Source organism: Rosa rugosa, chromosome 6 (genome assembly GCF_958449725.1).
Source record: "Rosa rugosa chromosome 6, drRosRugo1.1, whole genome shotgun sequence".
In the NCBI taxonomy this organism is placed as follows: Eukaryota; Viridiplantae; Streptophyta; class Magnoliopsida; order Rosales; family Rosaceae; genus Rosa; species Rosa rugosa.
In genome coordinates, this window is record NC_084825.1 from 45,778,454 (window position 1) to 45,787,695 (window position 9,242).

At 38.6% G+C, this 9,242-nt stretch overlaps 1 non-coding gene across 1 annotated transcript; it reads right to left on the reverse strand.

Moving 5' to 3' along the window:
* Nucleotides 1-6,617: 6,617 nt before the first annotated feature.
* Nucleotides 6,618-6,724, reverse strand: LOC133719089 (small nucleolar RNA R71). The gene has a single exon (XR_009850818.1). It is a non-coding gene; the product is annotated as a small nucleolar RNA R71 (small nucleolar RNA).
* Nucleotides 6,725-9,242: the final 2,518 nt, after the last annotated feature.

Sequence of the window (9,242 nt, forward strand, 5' to 3'; positions counted from 1 at the left end):
AAAATGGTCATTTCATGAAGAAAAAAAATGAAAAAAAAAAAATACTCACACACGCAACCTCCCCCTCTGTTCCTCTCTCTCTCTCTCAGCTCTTCTTCTTCATCTTCTTCTTCTTTTTCATAGTAGTAACATAGAAACCAAAGACCCATCTCTGATTTCCTCTCAATTTTCACATTCCTCACCCAAAAATAAAATCTTTGGAATCACCCATTTCACAATGTTCATTGGAATCGTGACCCGGTTCAAGGAAGCTGACCAATCGACTATGGTGGCACACCGGCCTTGGTCAGAATTCGCCGACCCGACCGCCCTCAGCCTCCCTTCAAGCCTTTCCGACGCCTCGACCCGAGTCTTCTAGAACTTGACCCATTTCCGGTCCAACTACGCCATGGTCCTCTTGGTCGTGCTCTTCCTCAGCCTCATCTACCACCCTGTCTCCATCATTGTCTTCTTGATCGTCTTCGCCGCCTGGGCCTTCTTCACCTTCTCCCACGACGAAGAGCTTGTGGTGTTTGGGTTTCTGATTGAGGACCGGCTTGTGATGGCCGTGTCAAATTCTCCTCCGATGCTCCTCGGAATGCAACTCGATCGAGCGGAAGACGTCGCCATTGGGGGAATCGCCGACAGAATCAGGCAGAATTGGCTGAGAAAGTCGTCGGTTTCGCTTGTGATAAGAAACAGTTTGCCAAGCTTAAGCGTCACCATTTTGGACTGGCGCGGTGCTGCTCATCTTCTTTACATATTTGTCTGCCTCCACCTCGTCTTCCTCTCTCAGAATCAATTCGATCAGTGCTGAATTCTCGTCCATGCTTCTTCTTCTTCTTCACTCACTGAACGATTGGTTTTGATATGCTTCATGTTCGGGTTCTGTTTTGGGTTTTGCAGAAATCGCCAAAGAAAACTCAAAGCTTCAAGTCGTCGATTCTCCTTCTTCGTTCAATGCATGGATGATCTAAGGCCACAGGGTTGTCAGCGCTGAGGAGAGGAAGCTATCGCCGGTGGTCCGCCGCGGAGAGGTGGCCGGAGTACTGATTTCTGATCGGACCCAGTCTCGGGTCGTCGGGTCTGCTATCCGAGTCAGAGAACTCTGATCCTTTCTCGATCCTTTTGGGTCGTTGATCATATCATGGGCCTATTTATAGGCTTCTCAAATTAATTTTTGATGGCTGTGATCAAGCGGTGACTGAATGGACGACCACGATTGCATCGTAGTAATTTCCTTGTAATTTTCTAAAATCCCAGAATGTGCGAAAATGACCATTTTACCCCCTAAAGGGAGCCTACATAACAAATTTAACGTCCAATTTGGACGGATCGAGATCCAAAAATTACAAGGGTGTTACTGATTAAATTGAAACTAGAGGGTGTTGAATTTGGAGAGTACAAATGTGTTACTGATTAAATTGAAACTAGAGGGACTAACATGATGACGACCCTAAACCTCAGGGGGGTAAACTGAAATTAGTCCTTTAATAAATGCAATTTCCATTGTGTATACTTTAAATCCGAATTTATTGGTCCTTAGAAGCATGTTTCTAAGCTTTGTCACCCTTTGAAATTATGTTGTGGACAATTGTGATTTTGAGATTGATAAATTGACAACTTATTAGTCTATGGCATCTAGGATTTAAGTGTGGTAACCATTAGCTACCTTAATTGTAGCTAAGCTTGCTTGGGTCTCTATTATCTTGCTCTATAGGCGCCTAATTTTAGATATTGCGGCCTTGATCGGCATAATGCCTAAGTTAGAGAGTTGATTGTGGCCCTAACCGGCATAATCAATACACCAAAAGGATAATTGGTTTAGTAGCCTTGACCGGTACTAGATACAAGACTCAACACATATAGAAAATGCATGCATTTGTGAAATTAACATCAATATTTGCAAGATAGTTAGTGTGAATCAACCGACACTCCCATGTTCCCATTAATTTGAAATCCAAATTTAATTTCTTGCTTGATAATTAGTTGTGACAGGACCCGCCCCGGATTTCACCCTGAAATCCGAGGTGGCCCTGCGGGGCCCACCTTAGAGATAACTCTACCGAGAATTGGCCGAGTCACCCCTAAAGTGAACTACCCAAAATAGTAACCCTCAATATATCAGAGCCAAACAAAGAAGTGCGGAAGCTATTCGTCAACTATGCCTCGAACCACGTACGCCCGACCTCAACTAATAACTCCTGCAAACTGGGCATTAGAAACCGAAAGGCCCAGGGGAAAGTAGACGAAAAACGTTAGCGTGAGTGGACAAAAATAAACAATTTAAAAGAAAAAGGATTTCATACTTTCCCACATTTATTTCAATAAAAACCGATGCATGCAACAATTAGAAAAACACATTTAGCTTTAGATCCAAGAATTTCAAAACGATAAATCAACTAGCCTCGCTAGTCAAGACATTCGAAAACTATATCGTAAAACGAAATCTCGTTTCTCAAGAAGATAAGACCAGCCCCGCTGGCTATAGTGAAAATCGGACTAGCCCCGCTAGTCAAGCAATGATAAAATATGGGGAAGAAGTTTCACCATACGAAAGAAGGGAGCCTCCCAGGCTCGGGTCGGAGTGTCCCACACTCTGGAGCATCCCATGCTCTGCTCTTACTCACCCACAAACACATAGTAAGCAGGGAGGAGTACTAATAGGCTAGCTAGCAATAAATATGACGACCCAGGTATGGTGGGTAAAAACTATTCAAAACCAATAAATCCATAAGGCTTCCCCATGTCCCACGAATAAAGAAAAACGCGGGTACGATTACCAACCGCACCCAGAAATTCTCGTAAAACGTCGTATAAATCAACAGCGTGTCCCACACGCTAAGAAAATAATTAGATCATCAACAAGGCATTCCCAATGCCAAAACCGAAAGTCGATAGATAAATAAGAAATACCTGCATCGAAATCCCATTTCGAAAAACTTTCCAGAAATCTCAAGACAACAAATAGAAATATAATTAATTCCGGAAATCACCTCGGAAAAATAATTCGTCGAAATTCAACATCAATTATAAATTCGAATCCGAGCATAACAAATTAATAACCGAAATTCACAACCGGTATAAATCATAATTACTTCAAGAAAATCATTATTGAAAGCAAATCCACGAGATAAATCGAAATCAAATTCCAAAATCAATTCATATGCTCGGAAAATAATACGTTAATTAAATAAAGCATACTTTAATAAATAAATGCATGCATCACTTATTTGAAAACAAAAGTCCACTCACAGTACTAATGGGCGACCACGCAAACGAGTTCCTTCATCTAGCCGTAGCTCGCAACATTGCCCTGTACACAATTATATTTCCGTAAACGGCAATCCGATAAAATAAATACGAACCTAAACGAAACCCGAAAATCTCTATCTCCAATACTTCTCAAATTCCACCCAAATCTCTTCCACAACACCAATTCCTCAATCTACATATTCCACAATGAAAACGAGGGAAATCCGACGGCCGGATTTCCCACAATTCCATCACAAAACTTCAAACTTTGGAAATTCACAAACAATTCCAAACTCCTCCAAAATTCACCAAACTTCACATACAAGCACTACAACATATATACAATTTAATGGGCTAAAAACTGAAATTAAAACACTGCCCTACACGCCTCCACGCGCCACCAACAGTGGCAGCGCGTGGGCCCCACGCGCCACCGGCAACCACCTCCGGTGGCCACCAAAATTTGGCAGCACCATCTACTCAACAAACCCAACCTCTTTCTCAACTACAACAAGTTCCAATTTTACCTGGAAGAGCTCCAATTTGGCCGGTGAAAATTTTCCAGAAATTCCAAGAACCCTAGAAATTGCAAATCGTTAATTCGACCTCTACACTGCAAATTGAAATGAAAGACCTTAGGGGAAATGATCTATGTCAAAAACCGAACCTTCGACGCCAATTTGGTGGCCGGAGACAGCCGGAATCGCCGGAAATCGACGAAAATCTCAAACTGCTACAGTGGACTTCACGGCTCAAAATCGAGCTCCTCCGGCTGAATCACTGCAAAACACCACCACAGGCGTGACAAGGGGGAGGAGGCGAGCTTGGAGGTGCCCGGATTCCGTCGTGGGTCGGCCGGAGGAGGAAGAAATCGAAGGAGGAAGAATTCGGACCGAAGAGGAGGAAGAATCGGGGAAGGAGAAGAGAGAGTTACCGAGTTGGGGTGGATTTCCGAAAATGGAAATCTACCAACAGTAATTTTCCATATATATATTAATTACCATGAACAGTAACTTCCGTATTTCACTCATAACTTTTGCATACGAGCTCCGATTTTTACGTACCACATATGCACGCGCTCGGTTTAACGTCCTCTACAACTTTCATGAAGGAAATTTTCTCAAATTTTGACCCGAATAAAAAGTCAACTTTTAGGGCCACTAAAAGTATCGAAACAAAGTAAAAAGTGAGAGTAAGTGTCATTTACCGTCCGAATGACTAGTAAACCGGTAAATTCAGGTTCGGGACGTTACAAGTTGTTTGCTTTTATTTTAGTTTACATTTAATTTAGTTAATTCCCAATTCAAAACTCCCAAACAAAATTCTACCTTCCATTGTGCATAACTCATTTGGGCTACAAGTTAGTGACTTTGATTAGGCTTAATGTGAGCTAAGCTGAGCATTGCCGAGGCTTGGTGCCTTGATTGTTTATAGTTTTTATTTTATTTTTATATTTTTATTGTATGCATTTGGGTTGTCCTAGAGCCAATTATCTCGGTTAGGTCTAACACCTAATCCTCGAGGTACGATAAACTAAGGTGAAAATATTTCTCTTACTTGATACGATTCGTACGCTTGCGAGAGTTTATGATTCAAGTCAATGATGGAGCATATTTACTGCATTCTTGCAAACCCTAATGTGCATAACTCATTTGGACTACAAGTTAGTGGCTTTGATTAGGCTTAGTGTGAGCTAAGCCGAGCATTGCCGAGGCTTGGTGACTTGTGAATATTATTTTACTTTATTTTATTTTTATTTTTCATTGTATGCTTTTAAGTTATTCTAGCGCCAATTACCTCAGTTAGGTCCAACACCTAATCCCCGAGGTACGATAATCAAGGTTTTAATACTTCCCTTACTAGACATGATTCGTACGCTTGCGAGAGTATATGCATCAAGTCAATGGCGCTGTTGCCAGAGATTAGGGTCTTCGGATCTTAATCCCTTGGTAATTGGCATTTAGGGTCACCTTTTGCATACTTTTGTTTTTATTTATTTTTATTTCTTGTTTCTTTGTTTAGTTGTTTAGTTTTCAATTTTATTTTTTTACTACTTGTTAATTTTGAGAGTTTCTATTGAGACCTCCAAATTTACTCCTTTGACCTCTCATACTCTTTACACCTCCTTTGTGCTTTTAAATATAAATATTTGCTCACTAAACCTCCTTTTGAATTTCTCAAATAACCTTAGTTATATTATTCACATACAAAAAAAATAAAATACTCATTATACCTCTAATTCACTAACTACACCTCCATTCCTCTTTTCTTTTCTTTTTTTTTTGTTCTTTTGCATGCAAACCTAAAAAATGCCTAAAATAAATTTCTAGAACTTTAAATCATGAATCAAACGGTCATAACACAGAAATTGATCAAGCAGTCATAAATCAAACGGTTAGATATGATTCCTATGTTTCTAACCCTTATAAAAAATGAAAAGTTATTCAAAAATAAAAATGAAAGGTTACAGAAATTGATATAAAAAAATAAAAAAAATCTGGAACAAAAAAAAAATAAAAAAACCACTGTCGCCCACCTAAAATCCTCCGACCAAACCTTGAACGAAGTCTAGTTGATTATAATTCATTGTCTATAATTGTCATTTTACAAGAGGATATATATGTAATTCATTAATTCAAAAGATATAGAGGTCAAATGAGTAAATTTGGAGGTCCTAATATAAATCATCGTTAATTTTTCTTCTTTCCTCACTCCTCTAATTAATCAATTTTCTTGTTGGTGGAATTTGTGAAAATCTTGTGTTTATTTGATTATTGAGGTGCTTAATGTTTTAGTGGTTTTTGATAGGCGATTAGGCGCATGAGCAATATTTTACTACCTATCAATTTGAGAAATGGTCGTACTTTGCAAAGACTTCCTAGACAAAGACCAAGAGATCGTTCAAGAACACCTCCAAGAGATCCCTCACCGAGTCCGATTAGATCACCGGTTAGAGAGATGGCGGAGAGACCTATTCGAGAGTTTTCTAGACCTTCTATAGTCAACACGGCATCATGCTTAGTGTTTCCGGTTAGAGATGTGGACTTTGATATCAAACCACAATAATTGAGCATCTTGTCTATTTTCCGTGGGACACAATCCGAGAAGGTCATCACAAACCACAATAATTGAGCATCTTGTCTATTTTCCGTGGGACACAATCCGAGAAGGTCATCAACCATATGCAAGACTTTAAGGCAATTGTGAGCACTATGTCAAATGGTGGACTTCCCGAGGGTGAGTTCAAGATGCGGTTGTTTCCTTTCTCACTTAGAGATGATGCAAAGAGATGGTTTTTGAAGCTACAACCGAGGAGTATACGGTCATGGGACGAGTTAACGGACACTTTCTTAGATGCCTACTACCCACCACACAAGACCACTAGCATGAGAAATGAGCTCTTACTCTTCACTCAACGTGATCATAAGACTTTTTGGGAGGCATGGGATAGGTACAAGGATATTTGCAATGCATGCCCCCATCATGGCTTGACTAAGTCAATGATGATTGAAGATTTCTATGGTGGTTTGTTACCACATGAAAGGAAGAGGGTTGATGTTGCCGCACAAGGTTCACTTCATAGCCATGGTCAAACCGAGGCATGGGATATGCTTGAGCACTTGGGTCGACAATCGAGGCAATGGATGATCATGAATCTAGGAGGGAAAGATTAAGGAAAGATACATATTATGACACCAAGAGCTCTCTTGGGCAATCCTTATCTCATGAGTGCACTCATGAGATAAGGATTGCCCAAGAGAGCTCTAGTGCCGATTATAGAAAGCTTGAAAGGAAGCTTGATTTACTTCTTCAAGCTCAAGAGCGTAGTTCATCTACACATCATGTCAAGGCTGCTTCTATGTCTTCATCTTTATGTTTTCTATGTGAGTCACCTACACATGCTACTAGTGAGTGTCATCTTGCCCCTAACTATCCGGATTTTGTTCATAAGCAACTAAAGGCCGTGAATTCTTATGGTGGGCACCCTAGGAATGATCCTTACTCACCTACTTATAATCTGGGGTGGAGAAATCATTCTAATTTTTTATTGAGAGATAATGGAGGGTCCTCTGGCGCACATCAAAGTGGTTCTCATTTATATGAAGGGAATCAAGGCCCTAATTCTTCATCTTTTAGACCCCACGGTTATAGGAACACACAATTTGGTGCACAAAATCATTATGGGCAGCAAGCATCTTCTTACAATTCTCAAGGCCAAGGGCCACCTTTTGGTGCTACACATGCATATGGAGGAGCCTCACATGATACTCAAGGGATTGACCAAAGTTCTCATTCATTTGGAGGTGCCAATCTTACACAAAATGCACCTCTCGGATTTCAAAATAAGCAAGCATCACAACCGGAAGCAAAGAAGAGTGCAAATGAGGATGTTCTTGCTTCTATGTCTCAATGTATTACTATACTATCCCAAGGTCAAGCCACCATGAAAAAACAAATGGGATTATTAGAAGTGCAAATGGGTCAAATGGCAAAAGAGTTTAGCACACGTCAACAAGGAGCCCTACCTTCACAACTGGAGCCAAATCCAAGAAGCAAACTCTACGAATGCAATGTTGTCACCACCCTACGTTCGGGAAAGATATATGATAATGGGCTAAAGTCTGTTTAGTCCCTGTACTATGCCTCTCTCATCGTTTCAGTCCCTGACATTCCAATTTAATCTGAAAAGTCCCTGAGGTCTCAATTTCTGTCTAATAGGTCATTTCCGCGGGAAATTAGGAATTGGTCTTGGGTGAAATGTCCAATATACCCCTGAGTTATTTCTTTTTTCTTTTTTTTCCTTTTTAATTTATTTTTTTTCTTCTTTTTTTTTCCTTTTTAATTTCTTTTTTCTTTTTCCTTTTTCCTTTTTAATTTCATTTTCCTTTTTCCATTTTAATTTCTTTTTTTTTTCTTTTTTCTTTTTCCTTTTTAATTTCTTTTTTTCTTTTTTTTCTTTTTCCTTTTTAATTTCTTTTTTTCCTTTTTAATTTCTTTTTTGCTTTTAAATTTCTTTTTTTCCTTTTTTATTTCTTTTTTGCTATTTCTTCTTTTTTTCTTGTTCCTTTTTAATTTTTTTTTCTTTTTTAAGTTCTTTTTTCTTTTTCGTTTTGCCTACTTTCTATTTCCTCAACCCACCAATCCCATTCCGATCAAACTCCACAACCCATCTGTTTCCCAATCAGCTCGGAAATTCGCCGCTAAACCACTCCCCTCTTGTTTTCACAGCTTACTTCTCTCTCTCCCACTCAAATCCCACTTTCTCTCTCCACATCAAGCCTCAATTTGGAAACTTTTCACTGAAAATTACCATTTTTTAACTTTTCACTGAAAACTACCATTTTTTCAAACTCTGAGGTTTTTGGGTCTTGCTCAAAATGGTGATTTGGATTTTGGGTTTGGTTGAAATGGTGGTTTTTGATGGCCAAGTTGACAAAAACCAGAAGTGAAGAAGAAGAATAGTGATGGAAAAGAAAAATGGCTGCTGGCGTGGAGAACAAGAATTGGGGTTTCGGGTCGATCTGGATTGGTTCGCCGATGTGGCGCTACTGATGCAGCAGAATACGATGGTCATTAAAAAGGAAAAGAAAAAAAAAAGGAAAAAAAAATTAAAAAGGAAAAAAGAAAAATAAAAAAAGGAAAAAAGAAATTAAAAAGAAAAAAGAAAAAAGAAATTAAAATGGAAAAAGGAAAAAGGGAAAAATAAAAGGAAAAAGAAAAAAAAGAAAAAAGAAACAAGAAAAAAAAGAAATTAAAAAGGAAAAAGAAAAAAAAATTAAAATGGAAAAAAGGAAAAAAAGAAAAAAAAAAGGAAAAATAAATTAAAAAGGAAAAAGAAAAAAAAAAGAAATTAAAATGGAAAAAGGAAAAAAATAAAAATAAAAAAAGGAAAAAGAAAAAAGAAAAAAAAGAAATTAAAAAGGAAAAAAAATAAATTAAAAAGGAAAAAAAAGAAAAAAGAAATAACTGAGGGGTATATTGGACATTTCACCCAAGGTCAATTCCTA